The sequence below is a fragment of the Melanotaenia boesemani genome, chromosome 5, assembly GCF_017639745.1.
Source record: "Melanotaenia boesemani isolate fMelBoe1 chromosome 5, fMelBoe1.pri, whole genome shotgun sequence".
NCBI classification, from domain to species: domain Eukaryota; kingdom Metazoa; phylum Chordata; class Actinopteri; order Atheriniformes; family Melanotaeniidae; genus Melanotaenia; species Melanotaenia boesemani.
Window position 1 is genome coordinate 28,498,996 of NC_055686.1, and position 25,418 is coordinate 28,524,413.

General features: G+C 41.7%; 2 long non-coding RNA genes and 1 pseudogene across 3 annotated transcripts; all 3 read left to right on the forward strand.

Annotated features, from left to right (window-relative positions):
- The first annotated feature begins 874 nt into the window (after positions 1 to 874).
- On the forward strand, positions 875 to 3,652 carry LOC121640269 (annotated as a pseudogene).
- A 1,925-nt stretch (positions 3,653 to 5,577) lies between these two features.
- Positions 5,578 to 6,111, forward strand: LOC121640274. The gene is made up of 3 exons (XR_006010434.1): positions 5,578 to 5,639; positions 5,715 to 5,851; positions 5,920 to 6,111. It is a non-coding gene; the product is annotated as an uncharacterized LOC121640274 (long non-coding RNA).
- A 6,001-nt stretch (positions 6,112 to 12,112) lies between these two features.
- LOC121640273 lies at positions 12,113 to 12,943 on the forward strand. Of its 2 annotated transcripts, XR_006010433.1 has the most exons (4): positions 12,113 to 12,174; positions 12,250 to 12,386; positions 12,455 to 12,718; positions 12,812 to 12,943. It is a non-coding gene; the product is annotated as an uncharacterized LOC121640273 (long non-coding RNA). The 2 variants fall into 2 exon arrangements; XR_006010432.1 differs by having other exon boundaries at positions 12,455 to 12,943.
- The last annotated feature ends 12,475 nt before the right edge of the window (positions 12,944 to 25,418 follow it).

Sequence of the window (25,418 nt, forward strand, 5' to 3'; positions counted from 1 at the left end):
ATATATGTATATATATATATATTTATTTATTTATATATTTATATATATTTATATATATATATATATATATATATATATATATTCAATAATTTAGTTATTTTTCTATTTATTTAATTTTGAATAAAACGGCTTTCCATAGGAAGCAGCTTCACAACTTTAAATTCATCCTACTGATTTTCTACCTTTTAGTTAGTAAATCCTGAACATTTTATCCTTCTTTCTCATAAATATGTGATTTTTTGAATATATATAAAGAAAAATTTTAACTGTTGGGTGTTTAAAGAGAAAACTTCAGCTAAATCTGTTTATGTGTTTAGTGCAGGGGTCTGCAGCCTTTCCACTCCAAAGAGCCATTTTCCCCTCAGCCAGCACTAATATATATATATATATATATATATATATATATATGCACACACACACATGTGTGTGTGTGTACAAATATATATTATCCCAATATAGAAGAAAACTTTTGTCAAATAGGTGTTCAATGTAGTGGACACACCATGAAAGGGTTAAAGTCATTCTTAGTTTTGAAAAACAAACAAAAGTTGCCTTCCAGCAGTTGCAGAAAATCTTACAACATAAAAACAATGAACTCCTCTGTGGCTCAATTAAATGATTTCCATAGTGTTATAACCTGCTTGTTTTCTCTCAAGGAATGTATATAAATTTTTTTCACCACTCCAGCTTCTAAATCTTAATGTTGTTCTTAGTTTATGGAAAGCAACAAAAGTTGGCTGTCAGAAATTACACAATGACCAACATTTTCTTATTGCAACATTAAAGGTAAACAGGCCAAAGTACTGTGTTTGGATGTTAAAGATTTACAGAAAATATTAAACAATATAAAAGCAGTGAAGAGCATCAGAGTTTAGAAGACAGAGCAACACTGAGTGAAGATGAATTCCACTATTTTATTGACTGTGTTGTTTTTCTGTGGCTTAACTTTGGCCCAGAACAATGCTGCTGAGACAGAAGTCATCAGGGAAACACAGTCATGTTTTCCTGACATGTGTAAGCTCCTACAAGAGTTGGGTGCCATTAAAGAAAATCAGAAAGCCATGGAAACCAGACTGAAGGAGAGCGAAAACCAGATTCTTGAACTGAAGAGCAAATGCAGAGGTAAACTTTATTTCATGAAATATTTCTAGATTGTGGGGAAATTACATGTCAATGTGGTGAAATATTGGTTTTATGTTTAGACGCAACCAAGATAGCATTTAGTGCTGGAACAGGTGGGAATGGAGTCATTGGACCCTTCAACACAGATACAACGTGAAAACAAATGTGGGTAATGCTTACAATCAGTTCACAGGTAAGTAGATTGATATTCCGTCATTTTTTAAAGAAATTTAGTTTGACTTAAATATCAACTGAAAGAAGATAAACAAAGTCAGATGAACTAAAATTGTCATAATCACATTATAAAACAAAATAAAAATATGCAAATAGCTAATTTATAAAATAATATGGAATTAAATGGAATGAATAAAATATGATCTGTGTGTCAAATTTTGTTATATTGCTTTCAAGTTTATTTCTTTACATTTGTTTGTCATGTGAGAGTAGGGTCACATAACTGGAAACGAGGAAATTTTTAAAAATTGATCTCCAAGTTTTATGAATTGATACTGCATTTATTTTTTTAATCAATTAAAATCGATAAATCAATTTTTTAACCCAGCCCAGCTGTTTATTTATTTATTCATTGTCTATTTATTTATGCATTTAGTTACTGATTTTCCACATTATGTTTATATTTTATTTTCAGCATACCATAAGTTTATGTGATATATATATATATATATATATATATATATATATATATATATATATATATATACATATACATATATATATATATACATATTCAGACATGGACAAAATTGTTGGTACCCTTTGGTTAATGAAAGAAAAATAATTTTTGTCCAGGCCTGTTTCATGAGTTTCTTTTTTTAAATAATTCTCTTTACTGTCAAACTGTTTCCTGACAGGAATGAATGTTTTGTTTTCTTCTTCTTCTTCTTCTGAAGGCCCAAACTGAACTGAGGAAAACTATCTCAGGAAAGATATGTTTGCCAGGAGAAAGACCTGGCTGGCACCCCGGAAAACCAAATAAAATAGTTAGTTAATAAAACTTAACCTGCTATGAAATAATACATCTGAGCTAAACCACATGTAACTTAATCAAAACTACCTTTTCAATAATTTTACTTAAAAATGGTATGTTGGATACAGGTCGGTAATTGTTAAGAACAGTGGGATCTAAATTACTCTTCCTCAGAAGGAGCCTCACCACCGCCCTTTTGAAGCCAGATGGGAAAACATCTGTCTGAAAATAGTAATTCACTATATTTAAAAGTTTATACTCAAAGAAACCATAAAATGTTTTTAAAATTGATGTGGGAATTGGATCTAAAAGGCAGGTGGTTGGGTTAGGTTGGGAGAAAACTGGACCAAGCGTCTTTGCATCAACCAGGACAAAACTCTCCAGTTTTTCCTTAGATAAAAGCAGAGTTCAGATCTGTTAAAATCAACATGTTGAGATTAAAGACTGGATCTGATAGTATCAATTTTACTTTTCTCACATGCAGCATCTGATACAGGCATGGAGGACTTGTTAAAATCAGCATTTATTAAAAGATCAATGGTTTTAAAAAGGAATTTGGGATTGTTTTTGTTATCTGTGATGAGGTTTGAGAAGTGGAATGTTCTGGCCTGTTTAACTGTATTATTGTAGATTTTAAGTTGTTCACGTAAACTTTCATAATGAATTGTTAATTTAGTTTTTGTCCATTTCCTCTCTGCGCTCCTTTCTTTCTTTTCAGCTTCACAAAGTCTCCCTCTTCTTTGTCTCCTCAGAATGCTACCAAATCACTTCATCATGGGGGTGAAAAGTTAGTCATTTGGAAGAAGACATTTCTTAATGACGTTACTTCTTTTCCTGACTAAATTTAATGTAATCAAATCAATCATTTTAAATTTAGACATTTCCAGTTTTAAATCTGTTAACAACCTCATTAGGAGAGTCTTTAAATAGATCTTTTCATGCTTTCCATTAAACTTACAGTAGACTGAATTACACTCTTTCAATTTAAAAAGCAAGATTTCCTGTTTGACTATTTATATCTTTTATGTCAAATCAGAGAATTGTTTGGACTCAAATTGTGTTTTTTATTTTGTTTCTAATGTCGGGAACATTCTTGATCACATTTAGTCAGCTTAATGCAAAGTTAAATGTCACACATATCACACATGAAATTCGGTCTTTGACAGAAATGTGTCAGTTTCTGGACTAAAATGTTGTTTCTACAGGTATCTTTGTTGCACCTGTCCCTGGCATCTACTACTTCACCTTCTTTTATCATGCTGGAGGATCAAAGCCTGTGTCTCTGATCCTCATGAAGAACAACCAGCGTGTTGTGACAGCCCATGACCACCAGACTAACCATGATGGGGCTGATAATGGAGGCAATGCAGCGTTCCTGCAGCTTCAGCAAGGGGACCAGGTGTATGTGCGCTTAGTTGCAAACACACATGTATTTGGAAACGGTGAAATCACCACTTTCAGTGGTGTTCTTCTGAATACAATCTAAGAAACACTGAATAACCTTTGACTTCCAAATATTATTTCTAGCCTAATATATATATAAAAAGGTTTCAGTGTTGGTGTTGTTTGTTCAGTGATATTTATACTGAAATGTTTTTAACACAAGGCTGACACATTAAAATTAAGACAACACACTTTGTGAAAAAGAAATAAACGTCATCAAAATACCTCACCTGAAGTTAAGGATATACTGTATGATTGGATCAAGTTTTGTAATTTATAAAGATGAATTATATACTAATACAATGTTTAAATAGGTTTTGTTAAAGTCAGCTAAAAGTTATGCTAATAAAACATTGAGCATGTGCTGCATCTTCCAAGTTCTCTAAAATGGACTTTATCATAAAATGAGTTAAAAGAGAACAGGTGGTTTTGGTCTGGGATGATCTCAGTGTAATTGTAGCTGAATTTAACACGTTAGACATGTTCTCCAGGACTTCGTGAACAAACAAAATCATCTAAAAACTTTGCAAAAAAGGTTGATTATGTAGCGGATTCCATCGTCGTCAAAATAAAGATTGGAACTTTTGTTTAATCGTGACTGAATTAAACATCTTTTGAGGATTTTCTCTCCTTACAGATTAACAGTCTCACTCCCAAAGTGGGGGTCTGACTCAAATTTATGACTTGGTTTCCAGCTCCACAGGTCAACAAAGGTCGACTCTCCCCAACATGGACTGGAAAGGACTTCATTAGGTTATTTACGAGACCTGGGAAATTTCTGAACTTTAATCCTCTGCAACATAAATTTGCTTTTTAGTTAACAACCAAAGGATCCCAGATGCAACTCTTCATCCCAATGTCCACTTTGAAACTGTTTCTTACTAAACTTGTGTTTTCCTTCAACTGATAAGCGGAAACCCCCTTTAACAGGACACCTGGACACACCAAGAAACGTTTATCTTAACATTCCAGAGGGTAATAAAGTGTCTTAATGTTTTTCTGTGCCCCAGCACAAGAGGAGCCAAAGACTTTGTGTGAAGAGTAAAAGATCATACTTTTACTAGTCAACAATGTTCATTTAAATAGATATATATATATATATATGTGTGTTTTATCTTGATACCATGCGCATGCATATAATCATTATCATTTTGTACAAGGTTTGATCAACAAGCTTGATTAATTGGTGACCTGAAACTTTATTACTGTGTTTGTGTGAGATATAACCTTTTTACTATTTTTCTTGTCTTTTCGATGATTCACTGATGGATTTTAATGATGTCTCATTTAAGGCTTTAATAACTTGGATATATAGATATATTCACAAAATGTTTAATTTGATAAGTCTTTACAAAATGACCAGACCAGCCCCTCTGTATCTGCTATCTGACCCAAAACCAGCCCACAAGACTGTTATTGGTCAAGATAATGGTCCCATCCTTTCCATGGGGTGGGTCTCCAAACTAACACTTTTAAACTCAGAACAAAGAGTTTAGTTCTCTCTTCTCTTCTTTTTGGCCCTTCCTTCTTGGCCTTCCTCCGTTGCTCTCTGCCTTAAGCAGACTTCAAGTCCTCTTCAACCCATCCTCTCCAGACATGGCCTTCTTCCAGAGTTAGGACACTTGGTCTGAACGCCAGAGAGAAAGAGAGAGATGCTGCCAGAGGATTAAGTTTGCAGTGATGTGAAGAACATCACTACAGACACTAAAGTTCGTGCCTGCATACCAGATGCATGATTGACAATTTTTGGGTCTTTTTGGACTCTGAAGTTCATTCCCTTTTTTCCAGCTAATACTTCGCTTTTCTTGAGTTATGTTTTTATCTCTTGGACTTTTAATATTGATCCTAAATTTTGATCTTTACCTTGTGTGGCAAGACAGGTTGTCACCTCTCTTACTCACTGGAGTGTTCACCTTCCCTCCCCATTTGGCATGCAACAGGTGTGGCCTGTTGTGGTGATTGCTGGGTTGAGCAGGCAGCCCTTTTTATATGAGAGCAGGTGCCTGCTCTTCAGCATGCCTTCACTCATTCGGCTGTGTGTCAGCGGTTGGTCTGGCTGGTTTTGCCTTGGACTCTACTCTGGATCGTAAGTGCTATCTCTTGCCTGAGTGATTGGGGTTTGTCGGTCTCTGGGTGTTACACCTGCTCAATCTCCCTGCAGTGTTGTGGTCTGCTGGCTGTGGCCGGGCTGGCCTGCGTCTCATGTTCAGCTTAAGTGAGCTGATTTTGTCTGCTCCCTGGATGGTATCATCTGGCTGTGTCTCCTTCCTCCCTGCATGAGGGGGAGCTTGTCACCTGGTAAGACTCCTAACTGTAACTTCCTGATCTACTTTGAACAACAAACTAACATACCTGTTCTTCTTTAGGCATAGAGGTTGACTGTGCGCTGCAGCGTGTCGTCCCTTCCCGCAGTGCTCCTGGCTACACTGCTGTCTTGTCTAGATTCGGGGTTTGGCTCACCCTGGGTTTTATTAATCTTAATTGCTGCTTTTAAGAACTGCCAGTCCTGTGTCTTCTCACCCTGGAATCCAGCAATACGCCTGGCTCACCAGTTGTGGTTCCAGGGGGCGAACGTTAGTCACCAGAGTAGGTGAGGTCCTAAGGGCAAGATTGAGCTCGTTGGTCCCACGGTACAGCCTGCTTCCTGGACTTTTGTGTGGCTTTATTTTTGTTTGTTTGCTGTGGTTTGGTTTGAATTGTGTTGTATTAATTTTTGTCCATTTTTCAGGTTGTTCGTTGTTTACCTCCCAGTTCTCCACCCCTTGGTACCAAGTGGTTGAATTCTTTTAATTGTTTTAGTAGCTACTGTTAATAAACTAATTTTTAAGGTCAATCACATTCTGTTGTCCTGGTGCATCGGACCTGCGTGTCTTATTATTGGGGTGGAATTCCCCAGTTGGCGTTGTCGGTTTAGAATAGTTTTGATTTCCTCTCACCCCCCTTTTCCCCGCTCGCCACATTTGGCGTTGTCGGCAGGACTGCACCTTTTGACAGATGTGATTTATTCATTTTATTTTTTTTTTTTTTTTTTTTTTTTTTCTTTGGATAACTATTGTATCTTGTAATTGTGGGTTGAGTTATTAAGACAAGACAGCAGTAGTGGCCTGTTATAATTTCCCCCCCCCCCTTTGGTTTTTGGGTCTTATTGAGGTTGGTGTAACTCATTCATCCCCCCCCCCCCTTTTTTGCAGTTATGGAGGAGATGCAACAGCTGAGAGATTTGGTAGCCCAGTTAAGGGCTGAAAATAAAAGACTGCTTGAGGGTGCTCCCCAGGCAGGTCCTAGTGAGACTGTCCAGGTTCCCCCGGCCGCAGCTGGTGGTGCCGCGGCTGCGGGAGCTGCTCTCACTGAGCGTTTGGTGATTGTGCCTAGAGATCGTCGCTGCCCCATGTTTGATGGCAAGACTGGTATTGGTATCAGCGACTGGGTGGAGGAAGTCCAGGCATGCATGCGTGCCCACCATCTGTCAACGGCTGATCAAGCTTTGTTTCTTTTTGATCACCTTGAAGGGGAGGCAAGGGAGGAAATAAAGTATCGCACCAGGGCGGAGAGGAGTGACCCAACCAGGGTTGTAGCCATCCTTAAAGAGCTGTACAGTTGCTCTAAGTCTTATGTAACCTTGCAGCAAGCCTTCTTCTCTAGGAAGCAGGAAGAAGGGGAAACGCTAATGGCATTTTCCCTGGTTTTAATGGCTCTTATGGAACGGGTTAAGCTGACTGCACCAGATGGCTTGCTTAACGCAGATATTCTTCTGCGTGATCAATTTGTGGAACATGTGTTAGATAACACCCTCCGCCGGCATCTTAAGCAGTTTGTTCGTTCTAATTCTACTGCTACCCTTCTAGAGGTGCGTGGGGAGGCCATCCGGTGGGAGAGGGAAGGATTTTCGGGTGGTGCTAGGGAACGTAGCTATTCCTTGCCCTCTGTGCATGGTTTGCAATTTGGGGTGCACGGTAGTCCTCGGTTAGCCCCATCTGCCTCCTCAGGCTCTGATCTTGATGAGCTGAAAGAGCTTTTGAAGCAGCAGCAAGAACAGCTTAATCAGCTCACTAGGACCGTCACCACTTTGCAGATTTCTTTTCCACGGGCACACTCATCTGGCTCTGTGATTTGTCATCCTTGCTGAAAACCTGGTCATATTTCCAAGGATTGTGAGGGGGAGCGTGTTCGCCCCCGTGGTCCCCGGGTTGCTGGTCAGTCTTCTACTGTGGCCAGGCCTGCTAACATTGTTCAGTCGGAAAACTAGCACCCACTGAGCTGCGGAGCCAAAGCTCAGATGGGGGAAAGGTGGGCTCTCATGTGGCAGATGCTGCTCGACTTATGGCATCGTGTCCGACCATAGATGTTACTGTGGGTGGTGTTCCTGTTACTTGCTTAGTGGACACCGGGTCTATGGTGTCCACTGTCACGGAAAGTTTCTTCCAGGAACACTTTGCTCCTTGGGGACACGATCCCCTGCAGTCATGTCATTGGTTACAGCTTCGGGCTGCCAATGGTCTTTTCATTCCATATATTGGATACATGGAGTTGGACATCAGTCTTTGTGATGAGGTAATTCCGCGTTGTGGGATTCTGGTGGTAAAGGATCCAATAGGCCCTGAATCTTCTGTTCCTGGAATCCTTGGGATGAACGTCATTCGTCGTTGCTACCAGCTGTTGTTTGGGGCTCATGGCTGCTCTCTTTTTAACTTACCTGCTGTGGCACAGTCTCCTGGTCCAGTCATTAGGGCCTTGCAGCAATGCCACCAGGTTGTTTCCAGGCAGCATGGCCCATCAGCTGGTACTGTTTGGGTTCGAGGCTCTCGAGGGGTGCAAATCCCTGGTGGCGTTATGAAACTTGTGGCTGCTACCTGCCCCGAACTATTTTCTGGTCAGGCTCCACTTTTTGAGCCCCCGGAGACTGGTCTCCCAGCTGGGCTGCTGGCTTCACCCTGTCTGGTCGTGGTTGAAGGAGGTACCACCTACATTCCTGTCATTAATGTAGGTACCACAGATGTTGTCCTCTACCCACGAACCTGTCTTGGTGCATTGAGTTTAGCGGACGTGGTCAGCCTTCCCCCTGAGGTCACAGAGGTCAGATCCTCTGTCACAGTTTTTTCTCAGACAGCCTCTGATTCAGAGCCCAATGTGACTGAGGCAGTTGACTTGTCTGCTCTGACAGAGCCTGAGCAGACACAGGTTGAGTCACTGTTGCAGAGGTTTAGCTCAGTTTTCTCAGTTCAAGAGGGTGATTTGGGGTGTACTAACCTGGTCTCCCATGACATTCCACTATTGGATGATGTTCCAGTCCGGCAGAGGTACAGACGTATTCCACCGTCAGAGTATGAGGCCGTTAAGGCGCACATTAACCAGCTTTTGGAGACTCAAATAATACGGGAAAGTAGCAGTCCTTATGCTTCCCCGATAGTGCTTGTTAGGAAGAAGGATGGCAGCCTTCGTATGTGTGTCGATTACCGTCTTCTCAATAGCAAGACGAGGAAGGATGCCTTCCCTCTGCCTCGCATTGAGGAAAGCCTTGATGCTTTGGCAGGAGCTCGGTGGTTTTCCACTTTGGACTTGGCTAGTGGTTACAACCAGGTGCCTGTCTCAGAACATGACAAGCCAAAAACGGCATTCTGTACACCATTTGGTCTTTTTGAGTGGAACTGCATGCCATTTGGCCTGTGTAATGCGCCAAGTACTTTCCAGCGTCTGATGCAGAGAATGTTTGGGGCTCAACAGGGCCAGTCTCTCCTTTTGTATCTGGATGACATCATTGTCTTTTCCTCTTCCGTCTCCCAGCATGTTCAGCGGCTGGAGGTGGTTCTAGACCGGCTCCAGAAAGAGGGTTTGAAAGTGAAGCTCGAGAAATGCTCTTTCTTTCAGCGGGAGGTCAGCTAGCTGGGCCACATTATCTCTGATAAAGGGGTGGCCACAGACCCTGCTAAGATCGATGCAGTGGCCAAATGGCCCCGTCCCTCCCATGTCTCGGAACTTCGTTCCTTTCTTGGCTTTGCCAGTTACTACAGGCGCTTCGTGGAGGCCTTTGCCAAGTTGGCTAGCCCTCTCCATAAGCTGGTGGCACAGTTGGTGGGTACAAAGTCTAAAAGGGGGTTTGGCCAGGCACTTCAAGAGGCATGGACACCGGCCTGTGAAGAGAGCTTTGAGGCTCTGAAGTCAAAGTTGACCTCAGGTCCAGTACTGGCTTATGCAGATTTTTCACGCCCCTTCATTCTCGAGACTGATGCTAGTCATTCGGGACTTGGTGCTGTGCTTTCGCAGGAAACGGAAGAGGGAGTTAGGCCTGTTGCTTATGCCAGCCGAGGCCTTAGACCAACTGAGCGTAATATGGCCAACTACAGCTCCATGAAGCTGGAGTTTTTGGCATTAAAGTGGGCCATGACTGAGAAATTTAGAGAATATCTTCTGGGGCAGCAGTGTGTCGTCTATACAGATAATAACCCATTAAGCTATCTTAACACAGCCAAGCTAGGAGCAACTGAGCATCGTTGGGCAGCTCAACTTGCTGCATTTAACTTTACCATCAAGTACCGATCTGGTCCTAGCAATACAAATGCTGATGCGCTGTCCCGTCAGCATTCATCAAGCGCCAGCTTGGCAGAGCAGGTGTTGCCTGGCACCCCTGTACCTGATGCCCTTCAGTCAGCCCCCTGTCCAGTATCTGCAAGCCAGTCAGTGGTGACTGTTCTGCCATCCCATTCTTCCTTGGATCTGTGCACCTTGCAAAAAGATGACCCCATCCTGCAGGATGTGTTGGGTTATTGGAGGAGGCAGGCTCGCCCCACTCCAGAGGAAAGGCGGCAGCTCTCAAAACCTTCTTTGGTTTTATTAAAGCAATTGAGTCATCTTGTGGACAAAAATGGGGTTGCGTATCGGCGAGTCCATCGTTCAGATGGGGGGGAAGAGATTCTGCAGCTCCTTTTGCCATCTGTCCTTAAGCAGGAAGTATTGACACAGCTGCATCAGGAACATGGACACCAAGGTGTTGAGCGCACCACGGAGTTGGTGCGCCAGCGCTGTTATTGGCCTGGGATGTCCACTGACATTAAGGACTGGATTCAAACATGCCAGCGCTGCCAGGTGGCTAAAGACACAGGGCCTGTGTCTACCAGCTTCATGGGTCACTTGTTGGCTTCGAGGCCAAATGAAATCATTGCCATGGATTTCACATTATTGGAGCCTTCAAAAAATGGCTGGGAGAATGTTCTGGTAATAACTGATGTATTTAGTAAATACACAGTTGCTGCCCCTACCCGGGACCAGAGGGCATCTACGGTTGCCCAACTCCTGCTGACAGAGTGGTTTTTTAGGTTCGGAGTTCCAAGCAGAATTCATTCAGACCAAGGCCGGAGTTTTGAAAGCACCCTGATTCAGCAGCTTTGTCAGTTATATGGTGTGATAAAATCGCGCACCACCCCATACCACCCAGCAGGGAATGGGCAATGCGAGAGATTCAATCGCACTCTCCATAACCTCCTGCGCACTTTGCCAGTGTCACGAAAGCATGACTGGGCTTCCTGTCTCCCACAACTGCTGTTTAGCTATAATACCACCCCTCACCAAGGTACGGGTGAATCACCATTCTTGCTCATGTTTGGCAGGGAACCTCAACTTCCTGTGGATTTTTTGTTGGGTCGTGTCTCTGACCCTCTACCAGGAAAGGTTGAGGACTGGTTGGCTGAACATCAGGCCAGACTTAATGTGGCTTTTCGGCATGCTAGAGAGCGCTTGCTGGTGGCGGCAGAGCGCCGAAAGGAGCACCACGATCGGGGTGTTCGAGAAGCTCCTCTGCACGTGGGTCAGTTGGTGTACCTTCGTGACCATAGTGCAAGGGGGCGCCATAAAATCCAGGACCTTTGGAGCCCAGTGGTCTACCAGGTTCTGAGGGCCCCTTTAGGTGGAGGTGCAGTTTATACCATTGCCCCAAAGGATAATTTGCAAAACACCAGGAATGTGCATCATGACATGCTGAAGGCTCAGGTGGGATCAGAGGTTGTGTCTTTACCTCTTCCACCTCCAATATTACCACCCTCAGAAGGTGATGAATCTCTGGAGGAGGATGTATGGTTGTTGGTTCCTGACACTCCTGCACCATCCACCTCTGGTGCCAGAAGGCCCCCGGCTTTGGCCACGGTGGACACTCAGCCAGTTTCCGAAACATCGGTGGTCATTCCTTCAGGGACGGATCCATCAACTGTTGGGGGATTGGTCTTGCGCCGTACCACCCGCTCAAGAGCAGGTCAACACTCAAATCTGCATCATCTCCCCCAACCAGTGGGCTAGTGTTTTTTTTTTTTTTTTTAAGATCCTTGCAACCAGTTTGCCCTCTTTTGACTCTGGCATTAGTATGGAATGTTCATTAGTCATCGTCGGGGCGCCGATGTAAAATCGGGGGGGTAGAATGTGGCAAGACAGGTTGTCACCTCTCTTACTCACTGGAGTGTTCACCTTCCCTCCCCATTTGGCATGCAACAGGTGTGGCCTGTTGTGGTGATTGCTGGGTTGAGCAGGCAGCCCTTTTTATATGAGAGCAGGTGCCTGCTCTTCAGCATGCCTTCACTCATTCGGCTGTGTGTCAGCGGTTGGTCTGGCTGGTTTTGCCTTGGACTCTACTCTGGATCGTAAGTGCCATCTCTTGCCTGAGTGATTGGGGTTTGTCGGTCTCTGGGTGTTACACCTGCTCAATCTCCCTGCAGTGTTGTGGTCTGCTGGCTGTGGCCGGGCTGGCCTGCGTCTCATGTTCAGCTTAAGTGAGCTGATTTTGTCTGCTCCCTGGATGGTATCATCTGGCTGTGTCTCCTTCCTCCCTGCATGAGGGGGAGCTTGTCACCTGGTAAGACTCCTAACTGTAACTTCCTGATCTACTTTGAACAACAAACTAACATACCTGTTCTTCTTTAGGCATAGAGGTTGACTGTGCGCTGCAGCGTGTCGTCCCTTCCCGCAGTGCTCCTGGCTACACTGCTGTCTTGTCTAGATTCGGGGTTTGGCTCACCCTGGGTTTTATTAATCTTAATTGCTGCTTTTAAGAACTGCCAGTCCTGTGTCTTCTCACCCTGGAATCCAGCAATACGCCTGGCTCACCAGTTGTGGTTCCAGGGGGCGAACGTTAGGACCTCACCTACTCTGGTGACTAAGGGCAAGATTGAGCTCGTTGGTCCCACGGTACAGCCTGCTTCCTGGACTTTTGTGTGGCTTTATTTTTGTTTGTTTGCTGTGGTTTGAATTGTGTTGTATTAATTTTTGTCCATTTTTCAGGTTGTTCGTTGTTTACCTCCCAGTTCTCCACCCCTTGGTACCAAGTGGTTGAATTCTTTTAATTGTTTTAGTAGCTACTGTTAATAAACTAATTTTTAAGGTCAATCACATTCTGTTGTCCTGGTGCATCGGACCTGCGTGTCTTATTATTGGGGTGGAATTCCCCAGTTGGCGTTGTCGGTTTAGAATAGTTTTGATTTCCTCTCATCCCCCTTTTCCCCGCTCGCCACACTTGGATAACTGGTTAACGCAGGCTGATCAAAGCTCCAGAACCAGTGCTACAGAATCTTTTTGGACTGACCTAAAGCTGGACAGTTTTCATCTTTTGCCATATCACCGCAAGTCATTCACTGTCCATCATCGATACCACCAGCCGAGCCGCGGGAAAGTCCTCATCTGCAGAGCTGCCTGATCCAAACCTTCGGACCACCACGTGACACATCTTCTGGCCTTCTGGAAGTCACTCGGGATCCAAACCACCTGCGCCAACTTCCTCACTTGCCATCAGAGTCACCACAACAGTCGTAAGTCGGCTCGATCCAAACAGAACCGGACAAGTCCTGCTCAGATCAATTCTCTGCTTATCTGCTCAAGAATGGTTGGTTGTCTGACAGTGACCTAGTAGTTCTACATCTTAGTTAAACCTCCAGTTTAACGGATGAGATTCAGTTTTCCCTTTTTCCTTTTAGGATTTAGAGATCTTTTTCAGTCCTGAACCTTAGTTTAACACTGCAGGTTAATTAACTTTTGTTCATTTCTTGCATACATTTCATTCATTCTGACACACTGAAATAAGATTTTGGTTTGAACTCCATATTCTGCATTTTACAATGTTTGATTCATTTCTCCATGCGAAGTCCTTTGTATATATTTCCTTTTCATTTATGCATGATTAGTTTAGTAATAAATATTTCATATTTATCCTAAACTGGTCTGGTTATTGTGAACTTCTCCTTTGAACCATGTTATGGGTCCCTTCGACGTAAGAATTCACGTTATTAGCGTCCTGAGACTGATAACTGATTGATTTCTAGCTTGAATTAATTTTATTAAATTAATTAATTTAGTTCTCTAATGGTGTCCACACAGCCATTAGATTAGGATAAAGCTATCTGTGTGGTGGTGCCTCGAGGTATAGTAAGAATATTTTGTCTGATAATTTCATGAAATTATTAGGATTAATAATTTTATTAAACATCTTCAATGTTTAATGATGCTTAACGCTACAATTATATTTAAAAATGTGCTTTTGTTTCTCGGCCCTCAGCGCAGAGTGAGATCATGACAATAGTTGTTAGTTCTCTTGTATTTCTTTTTATCTGTTTCTGTTGCTTTTTATTGGATAATCCTTGTTTTCCAGATTGTTGCTCGTAATTTTACAGCTGTCTGTTTTACAGTCTTGGTTTCAGCTTTAGGCTATAAATAAAGATGGTATGGCATCATATGGTACTTCAAATCCAACATTAATCACTTCTTGTGTAAGATTTATCAAAAAAGGAAGATTTTAAGCCTAATCTTAAAGGTTAAGACGGCGTCTGCCTCCTGAATCCAAACTGGGAGCTGGTTACATTAGACAGGGACCTGATAGCCAAAGGCTCTGCCTTCCAGTCTACAGAACCACTAGTAAACCTGCAGTGTGAAAGCAAAGTGCTCTTTTAAGAATATATGCAACTGTTAGGACAAAAACTCTCAATGAAACAACAGACACTCAGATCAGCGAGAAGGTACAGCTGATTTTACTTGCAAGGAGCTCAAACGCAGTCAGCAGACAATGTTCAACTGACATTTAGCTTAGAACAACTCCTTCTATACACCCCATTCCCTTGACTTCAGAATAGAAAATCCCCAGCTGGGAAAGATATTATTAGTATTTACAGTGCATCCGGAAAGTATTCACAGCGCTTCACTTTTTCCACATTTTATTATGTTACAGCTTCATTCCAAATTATATTAAATTAAGCTCTTACCTCAAAATTCTACACACAATACCTCATTATGACAAGGTGAAAAAAGTCTTTTTTGAGATTTTTTGAATTTATTAAAAATGGAAAACGAAGAAATCACATTTACATAAGTATTCACAACCTTTGCCATGGAGCTCAAAATTGAGCTCAGGTGCATCCTGTTCCCACTGACAAGCCCTGAGATGTTTCTACAGCTTAATTGGAGTCCACCTGTGGTAAATTCAGTTGATTGGACATGATTTGGAAAGGCACACACCTGTCTATATAAGGTCCCACAGTTGACCATGCATGTCAGAGCACAAACACCAACCATGAAGTTGAAGGAATTGTCTGCAGACCTCCGAGACAGGATTGTCTTGAGGCACAAATCTGGGGAAGGATACAGAAAAATTTCTGCTGCTTTGAAGGTCCCAATGAGCACAGTGGCCTCCATCATTCGTAAATGGAAGACGTTTGGAACCACCAGGACTCTTCCTAGAGCTGGCCGGCCGTCTACACTGAGCAATTGGGGGAGAAGGGCCTTAGTCAGGGAGGTGACCTAGAACCCGATGGTCACTCTGGCAGAGCTCCAGCGTTCCTCTGTGGAGAGAGGAGAACGTTCCAGAAGGACCACCATCTCTGCAGCAATCCACCAATCAGGACTGTATGGTAGAGTGGCAAGACGAAAGCCACTCCTTAGTAAAAGGCACATGGCAGCCCGTCTTGAGTTTGCCAAAAGGCACCTGAATGACTCTCAGACCATAAGAAACTAAATTCTCTGGTCTGATGAGACAAAGCTTGAACTCTTTGGTGTGAATGTCAGGCGTCATGTTTGGAGGAAACCAGGCACCACTCATCACCAGGCCAATACCATCCCTACAGTGAAGCATGGTGGTGGCAGCATCATGCTATGGGGATGTTTTTCAGCAGCAGGAACTGGCAGACTAGTCAGGATAGAAGTAAAGATGACTGCAGAAATATACAGAGACATCCTGGATGAAAACCTGTTCCAGAGTGCTCGAGATCTCAGACTGGGGCGACGGTTTATTTTTCAGCAGTACAATGACCCAAAGAACACAGCCAAGATCTCAAAGGAGTGGTTTCAGAACCACTCTGTGAATGTCCTGGAGTGGCCCAGCCAGAGTCCAGACTTGAATCCGATCGAACATCTCTGGAGAGATCTGAAAATGGCTGTGCATAGACGTCTCCCATCCAACCTGAAGGAGCTTGAGAAGTATTGCAAAGAAGAATGGGCGAAACTGCCTAAAGATAGGTGTGGTAAGCTTGTAGCATCATATCCAAAAAGACTTGAGGCTGTAATTACTGCCAAAGGTGGATCAACAAAGTATTAAGCAAAGGCTGTGAATACTTATGTAAATGTGATTTCTTCGTTTTCCATTTTTTATAAATTCAAAAACTTAAAAAAAAAACTTTTTTCACCTTGTCATAATGGGGTATTGTGTGTAGAATTTTGAGGTAAGATCTTAATTTAATATAATTTGGAATGAAGCTGTAACATAATAAAATGTGGAAAAAGGGAAGCACTGTGAATACTTTCCGGATGCACTGTTTGCCAATAAACTGTCAGAGCCATCAAAACAAAAGTCCTGTCACCACTGAATATGAACAAGCTACTCAAATGGCTTAGTCACATTTTATTATGACTGTCTAATCTGTATTTTTGAATACAAAAAAAGTCAGATTTCAGACACACTACCTGAAAATGCCCAAGACAGCACTACACACTAGATGTACAGCCATTTGAAAACAAGAATAAAGTTACACGTTATTGTTGCTGTAAACAATATACTACTGTAATAGTACCTACATATTACTGTACTGTATGCAGTGTTGGGGTAGTTACTCTAATAAAGTAATTAGTTACTAGTTGCACATTACTTCTGTAAATTGTATTGAAGTTACTTTACTCGTTACTGCATTTGAAAAGGAACGTCACTACTTATTACTTTATTTTACCATTTCTTAATTCACCGTGTAGACATGGACAAACATCATAGCCGAATCATCCCTGCCTGTCTGCATAGTGTTTACTGTATATTGTATACAAAATGGTTTTAAAGCCACAAGAACAACATCCCTGTCTGTGGGAAGAAATGGCCACACTTGTCTCATAATCATTTTAACTAGTATTTTTCTAAACCTGGGCGATTCAGTAGTCGACAAGGGGAGCATGTCTCCTACAATGAACCCTGCAACTAGCTTGTTCATTTCTGTCTTACCAGCTCCAGGAAATGTTGAAAAAAGCTTAGCTTGTTTAGGCGGGTCGGCTGCTGAAGGAATCCTTCCACTGACCGGTGAGCAGCATCTTTCACCACAAGTTTGAACTGAAACTTGACTGAACTGAAAATGACTGTGAACGAGTATGGCGGCGGTGTGAGGGGTGAGGGAGGGGCGGAGGCGGTTGATATTGCGAAGGTGAAAATATGCTGACCGGGTTATGTTATTGATATGTGATGTAAAAGACAGAGTGCTGTCAAGGATGACACCCAGACTCTTTACCTGAGGGGAGGTGGAAATGGAAGAATCATCAGTGGGAATGGAGAAACTGTCAAAAACCTTCATGACAATTCAGACACTCAGATCAGTGAGAAGGTACAGCTGATTTTACTTGCAAGGAGCTCAAACGCAGTCAGCAGACAATGTTCAACTGACATTTAGCTTAGAACAACTCCTTCTATACACCCCATTCCCTTGACTTCAGAGTAGAAAATCCCCAGCTGGGAAAGATATTATTAGTATTTATGCCAATAAACTGTCAGAGCCATCAAAACGAAAGTCCTGTCACCACTGAATACAAACAAGCTACTCAAATGGCTTAGTCACATTTTATTATGAATGTCTAATCTGTGTTTTTGAATACAAAAAAGTCAGATCTCAGACACACTACCTGAAAATGCCCAAGACAGCACTACACACTAGATGTACAGCCATTTGAAAACAAGAATAAAGTTACACGTTATTGTTGCTAGCAGGGTAACTGAACACATGACACACAATCCATTTATTTTACATTTTCACTTCATAAGCTCTTTGCTATCGTACAATAATTTGTTCACACCATTATAAAAAAAAACTACACTCCAGTCACTTATATACAACTGAATTAATGAGTATCAGCCCTTGGGTAGAGTTGTGCACAACTGTAAACAATATACTACTGTAACAGTACCTACATATTACTGTACTGTATGCAGTGTTGGGGTAGTTACTCTAATAAAGTATTAATTACTAGTTACTCATTACTTCTGTAAATTGTATTGAAATTATTTTACTCGTTACTGCATTTGAAAAGGAACGTCACTACTTTTTACTTTACTTTACCATTTCTTAATTCACTGTGTAGACATGGACAAACATCATAGCTGAATCATCCCTGCCTGTCTGCATAGTGTTTACTGTATATTGTATACAAAATGGTTTTAAAACCACAAGAACAACATCCCTGTCTGTGGGAAGAAATGGCCACACTTGTCTCATAATCATTTTATCTAGTATTTTTCTAAACCTGGGCGATTCAATAGTCGACAGGGGGAGCATGTCTCCTACAATGAACCCTGCAACTAGCTTGTTCATTTCTGTCTTACCGGCTCCAGGAAATGTTGAAAAAAGCTTAGCTTGTTTAGGTGGGTCGGCTGCTGAAGGAATCCTTCCACTGACCGGCGAGCAGCATCTTTCACCACAAGTTTGAACTGAAACTGAACTGAACTGAAAATATTGCAAACATCGCCACTAACCAAAAGCCTGTGTCTCAGACACTACAGCTTAATTTTTCTTTTTCCTTAGTTGCTACACACTACTTTGTAATGCATTACTCCCAACACTGACTGTATGTAACTGAACATACTAAATCAATCCATTGCATCAAGACATTCTTGTCTGTCTGGCCACATATTTTCATCGACATCACATCAGATATCATGTCTAGCGACGCAGCGAGGAAAGGATCTTCTCAAGCAGCGAATCCACCTTCTGCCAGACTCTGCTGTGATCTCCACAATAATAATAATTAAAGTCGGAAGCGACATACATCGGGTCCGAGCCTTTTGACCCCGCTACCCATCTCATACACCTTTTCCTAGCATGTTAGGTAACCTGCTAACATTGTATGTAACATGGTGAAACATCCAGCTGAGAATCTGAAATGTTGATATACCTAGTTAGCATTTTTTGCTAACATGCTAGCTAACATGCTATGTTGCCATGGCAACAGGTGTTGTAATTTGTTAAGGACGAGTATGAAGTATGAAAACTGTCAACTTTGGTGCTGATCCCATGTATTTCTATGGAGATATGAGCTAACCGTGTTTCATAGCGAGAAGGCTTTTTTCCATCGGTTGCCACGGTAACACGCTTTCTCCTATTAGAAAGATTTGAATATTGTTTGGTCCCCAACTTGTCAGGAAGCTTCCCACCAAGTTTGGAGTCACTTGCATGAATGCCCTCAGACTAGTTCGTTCAAATAGGATGTGTGTAAAGTGAAAAAAATGGGCAAAAAATGGCGTGTACGTCCATTTGCCATGGCAACAGGTGTTCAATTGACTTTTTTGCTCAACTCGGGGTGGTACAGGTGTGTGCCAAGTTTCGTCTTCCTACATCAAAGTAGACATTCGGGACCCCATTCATTTGGGCATTTTTTTTGTGTCTAGGTGGCACTGTTGAGCCAATTTTGCATTGAAGTGTATGCGGACCTTAGAATATCGAATTTTTCGTTTGATGTGTGTGCCAAATTTCACAACTTTTCATGGGTGTTTAGGGGGTGATATTTAGGCTCAAAATGCTTAGAAGGAGAATAAACATTTGAACAACAATAGGGTCCTTCCATACTTCGTATGGCTCGGACCCTAATAAATTTCATTTAAAAGTGTAGTTCAAAACACCCAAGGACACTGTACAAAAGAATACTAGAATGGTTAAAAACAATAAGTACAAAACAAAACAGAACAGAGGACAACATAAAGATGGTGAGTGTGTGATTAGATGATGTAGGACTGTCTGAACAAGTGTGTTTTGAGTTGTGATTTGAAGAGTTGAAAAGAGTCTATGGTATGGATATCAGGGGGAAGAGAGTTCCAGAGGTGGGGTGCAGAGCGGCTGAATGCTCTGCTCCCCATATTGCAGAGGTGGGCAGGGGGGACAAGAAGTTGGAGAGAGAAGGAGAAGCGAAGTGAACAAACAGGAGTAGCGATGTGCAGGAGATCAAATATTCATGATGGGAACAGATAGTGAAGTGCTTGTGAATTTTTTCTTTTATGGGGAGCCAGTGAAGTTGTTGCAAGATGGGGGTGATGTGATGAGTGGTAGAGGTTCGTGTAATGATACGAGCTGCAGAGTTTTGGAGGTGCTGCAGTTTGTGGAGGGATTTGGTGTTGTTGCAAATATTTTATAAGCATTCTCATTCATTTACTCATTTATTATTCATTTACTTATTTAAGCATTCTTATTCATTTATTCATTTACATTTTATCCTTAGATTTTAGTAACATGCATTAGGCTCTGCCTTTAACTAATAGAACTACAGCTTAATTGTTATCATTGCTTTGCAGGTTACAGATAGTGCATTCACATAAACAGGAGACAGGGTTACTGGGTTCAGTGCTGGGAGGGTGGCAAGGGACCTTGAAAATTGTTCTGGTGCCCAGCAAGAGAAAGCTACTGAGAAGATAACAAATAAGCAGAAATAGGGAGAATAAAACTTGTTTTGCAGATCTCACCCAACTGACTGTGGGAAAGAAGAAAACAGCCTGGGAAGAAAAGTGACGGAAGAAGGAGGGACCACCTTGCAAAATACACATTCACATGAATGCGCACCACATGCACGCACATAGCCACAATGCTTTGTATCACTATAAATGAGGAGGATAATTTAGGTAGGCGGGTCTTTTGGCTGAACCGAAGGTTCCCGACACTTCTGTGTATTAGTGGACCAGATGCTAAGGCTAACAGGCCTCCTTCTCGAGAAGATATGTATTGTTTTCTTATTACTGGCTTAACAAAGAATTGTCAATTCTACTCAAACTCTGGTGTTTTTGCCTTCTTTTAAAAATGTGGATTTTTGAACACTCTTCTGATGATTGATTTACAGGTGGTGAACAAATCTTTTAAATCCAACAAATAATATTTTAAAACTTCAGTGTGGAGACCAAAGAGAAGTGGGTTGCAGTAGTCAATACAGGAATTAACAAGGCTGTGGACAAGGATGGCAGTGGTGTGGGGGGTGAGAGAAGGGCGGAGGCAAGAAATGTTTCTTAAATGAAAGTATGCAGACAGGGCAATATTGTTCATGTGGGAGGACAACACCCAGACTCTTTACCTGAGGGGAGGGATCACCATTTGAGTCATTTATGGAAATGGAAAAACTGTTCGATTTTGAGGGAATGTGGAATGTAACCTGTAGGAATGAAGGTTGGTAGAAGTGAAGATGATGGTTTGGTAGGGAGGTAGAGCTGGGTGTCTTCTGGTAAGCAAAGAAAATTAATATTGTGTCTGTGAAAAATGTAACTGAGTGGAAGAATGTAGGCAATGAAGAGGAGGGGCCCCAGGACAGACCCCTGGGTACACCAGCAGAGACAGGGAAAGAGTTTGATACAAAGGTTTCCAGTCGAATGAATTGTGTGCAGCCAGAAAGGTAAGAAGTGAACCAAGCGAGGGGGCTGTGAGTGACTCCGATAGATGATAGTCTGTCAAGGACAGTGCTGTGAGAGATGGCGTCAAATGCTGCTGTGAGGTCAAGAAGGATGAGAATAGATAGTAAACCATAATCTGAAGCTATCAGAAGGTCATTGGAGATTTTGAAGAGTGTTGTTTCAGTACTGTGAAGGGAATGGAAACCGGATTGAAATTGCTCATAAATATTGTTAATGATGAGATGGTTATCAAGTTGAGAAGCAAAAGATTTTTCAAGGATTTTGAAAATGAAGGGTAAATTGGAAATTGAACTTTGGTTGTAGAAATTAGTGGGGTCCAAGACAGGTTTTTTCAAGATAGGTGTAACTGTAGTGGTCTTGAGTGCAAGAGGGACAGTTCCAGAGATTAGAGAGGAGTGAATGATGTTGGTGATGAGGGGAGCAAGCAGGGTTCAAATTACGGGGGAGCTAAGGGGAGCTCGGCTCCCCTGAAAAGGCAGAGGAGCTCCCTTAAAGACATTCAGCTGAGCCCTAAAAATAGTCGACTCTAAGGTTACATTAAATTTTTAATAAGGTTCCTGGTGTTTCTTGAAAAGAATAGCATTAATTTGTGTGCTTTATGTGTTTATTCATTCATTTAACTAATTAAATCTTCCAAATGATGCAGGTGATCCGTTCTGTTTCCTTCAGCACCATGAACAGCAGCTTTGTTTGCTTGTTGTGTGTCGTGATCCTCCATACAACAACCAGTTGATGTGCTTTCTTTTGTGATTGTTAAAAGACCCTCTGTCCCTGTTTCTGTTTAAACAAGCTGCATACAGTTATAGCAGAGCGTTTTTCTTTTTTGTTTTTTTTTTTGTTTTGCTAGTTGCTATATTTTTGACCTTGCTACATGCACTAATATATGCGCATGCATGTGACTTGTGAAGTCGTGACACATGCATGAAAATAGGGCTCCCCCAAAAGCCCCGGTGTATTTCGAGCCCTGGGAGCAAGTGAAGAGAGGCAGGTTTTAACCAGAGTTGTAGGGACTGGATCAAGCAGACAAGTAGAGGGTTTGGATTTGAGGATAAATTCAGAGATGGCTTGGACAGAGGGGAGGATAAAGCTGGAGAATGTGGTTATGAGGGATGAGTAGGGGGCAGTTAAGTCCCCTCCAGAGACTGCAGCTCCCCACGAGGCCAGGTGTTGGTGAATGTCAGAGATTTTTTAAACAAAGAAAGGAAGTGAGTTACAGAAGTGAATGGATTGCATGTGGTGGGGAAGAGAGTTTTGTAATATTGGTGAAGAGAGAGAAGAGAGTTTTGGAGTTGTGTTGACTAGACTGAATTAAACCAGAGTAGTAAGCGGATTTTACTAAAGAAAGACTGTCCTTGTATAGTATTACATGATTATTGTACATTTCTTTGTGTATAGTGAGTCCAGTTTTGTTGAGAGTGGTTCCAGATGATGTCTTTGGGATTTGAGGTGACGGAGGGCAGGAGTGAACCAGGGCGCAGAGCGGGTGAATGAGACCGATCTGGTTTTCAGTGGAGCATCACTATTCAAAGGAGTATGGAGATTGTTTTAGTGAGAAACCAGGTCATCAGGTGAGCAGTTGGCATTTGGACTGGGAAAATTGTTGATGTCAGACGAAAAAGTGTCAGTGTTGATGTCCTTAACATTGCAAAATGAGATGGTACGGGGGAGCATGATTTTGGACAGAAGCAGGTTGACATTGAAAGTAATGAGCCTATGGTCAGTGTAAGGGAGCACATGAGATTTACAATCAATGATACCAGAGCAGCAGGCTAAATCCAAGATACGACCTTTACATTAAGTCTTTAGTGAGAGCACTACTACTACTTCTCAGGAAGAATAGCGGCAATGTGCAGTGCTGCATTAGAAGAAGTGCCAGGTGGACCATTTAACACAGACACAATGCTAATCTATAAAACTGTGATCATAAACATTGGTAATGTGTACAATCTGTCCACAGGTAAGATTCACAAAAGGTAAGATTCACTCCCTTTTTATGTTGGGTTTAGAAAGAAAAGCAAAGGAAAACTTTGCTTTTGGTTTTCTGATTTAAAAAAAAAACAAAAAAAACAACAACAAACAGTAAACTTGATCAAATAGGTTGCAGTAACATACATGGTTTTCACACTCAATTAATGTCACATAACTTCATTTTTTTTTAAAACTACTGTTATTTATGTCATCTGATAGTCGACTTGTTAATGTTCCAGACTGGGAAGACTTTTGGATCCAGTCTACTCTCATCTGTGCAGAGCTCTGATAGAGCAGCTCAGATAAAACCAGTCACTTCTTTATTGTCCTGAATGCCTAATGAGTCAACCTGCAACATCTTTTCTGCTTCTAAAGCCTGAACTGATAAATATAACACTGGTTATATGAGATTATGGTGACAGGTAACAAATGAAAGGATAAGTGCAACTTTGGTATTTTGCAGTTAAAATATAAACTTTAGATAAACTCACAAAAGTGAAGTTTCATCCTTGTGGTCTCTTTCATACACACAGTATTAATGTCATGATTTCATTAATTCACGTTTATGGCTGATGATAAAGTATTTTAACGTTTCACAGTTTAAAGTATTTAAATAAACTCTAACCTATTTATTACTCGTAGGTCAACATCACATTACGTCATAGGAACAATTTATTTTCTGCATCCCTTTCTTTACCAAAGTATTTTGAACCACATTGCCAAAAAACAGTACCCTACTGGAATTAAAAAAAAAAAAAAATGAAGTTCGACAAAAGGCATCAAAGTTTGTAATTGAAGGTGAGATATTAATTTGCTTTAAGCCAAAAAACCTGAAGCATGCATTCATGTATAGGCTACTTTTTAAATTTATTGCACATCAGTGTAGCAATTGAAGAAAATCATACAACTGCTTAAACAAAAGTTTCATTGTCTTGCTTTTGACGAGACATTGATGGGTTTTTCATTAAGTTTGAACTCATTTGACCAACTAAATTAAAAAAAACAGAAGGTGATATCTCTATAGCATAGTGGAATGCAACATAGAGTACAAAACATGTTACCCCAATAAAGGAAACTAAGTTTATACTGAAAGTATGTTTATGAGCTCACAAATTGTTGGTTTTATACAAAATGTAATCAATACAATATGTCTCTATTTACTTTATCCTTGGACACATAAAGCTATTTGGTATGAAGCGTGTTAGTGTAATGGTGTCTCCCTGAGGACCCGGAAATTCAGCCACACACACAGTGATAGATTCCAAGAAAGTAATTTATTCAGTCCGGGTAATGGAGGAGATGAGCAGGGTTTGGTCCAGTAGGAAGCGGTGGCGCCTTCCTCAGGTAAAGCAGGGAATAATATCCTGAAAGGACTCCAGAAACAGTCAGGATGATCCACAATCCAAACGAGCAGAGATTTAAGAAGCCAAGAGTCATAAACAGGGGTAGGAGGCAGACTACTTAGCTGGGGCAGGCGAATATCGGTGGTCGTTCCAAAACAGGTCAAAATCCAGGAGAGCACAAGGCAGGAGCAGTCCGACAGGGGATGAGGCAAGAGAAGTCCAAGGGCCATAACTGGGTCAAACACAGGAATCAGGAAACAACAGTAAACGCTGGACATTAACAAGGGAAAACAATGCTGACCATCTGGCAGGGAAGCAAGGACTGGAGTGAGCTTAAGTAGGGAGGAGAGCAGGTGAACAGAGTGAGTAATCAGGGCTGCACCAGGTGGAGCAGATGAGCGTGATGAGGAGCTGTACGCCTAGCAGAGCAGCAACCATGACAGTTAGACTATGTGTGCTGGTCATCTGTCATTACCGGGTAAACACGTAAAAGCAGTGACAGATGCTTTGGCAGTGGTTATTTGACAGCCACGTATAAGGCCTCACAGTATGTTTTTGAAGTGTAGGAGAAAACTGGGAAACAACTTGAGCAAACACAGGGAGCACATATGAACTTATAAGGTTAATTAGTCAATATTCTAGTGACTTTCTTTTATTATAAACAAAGAAGTTTTCTTAGTTTGACAGG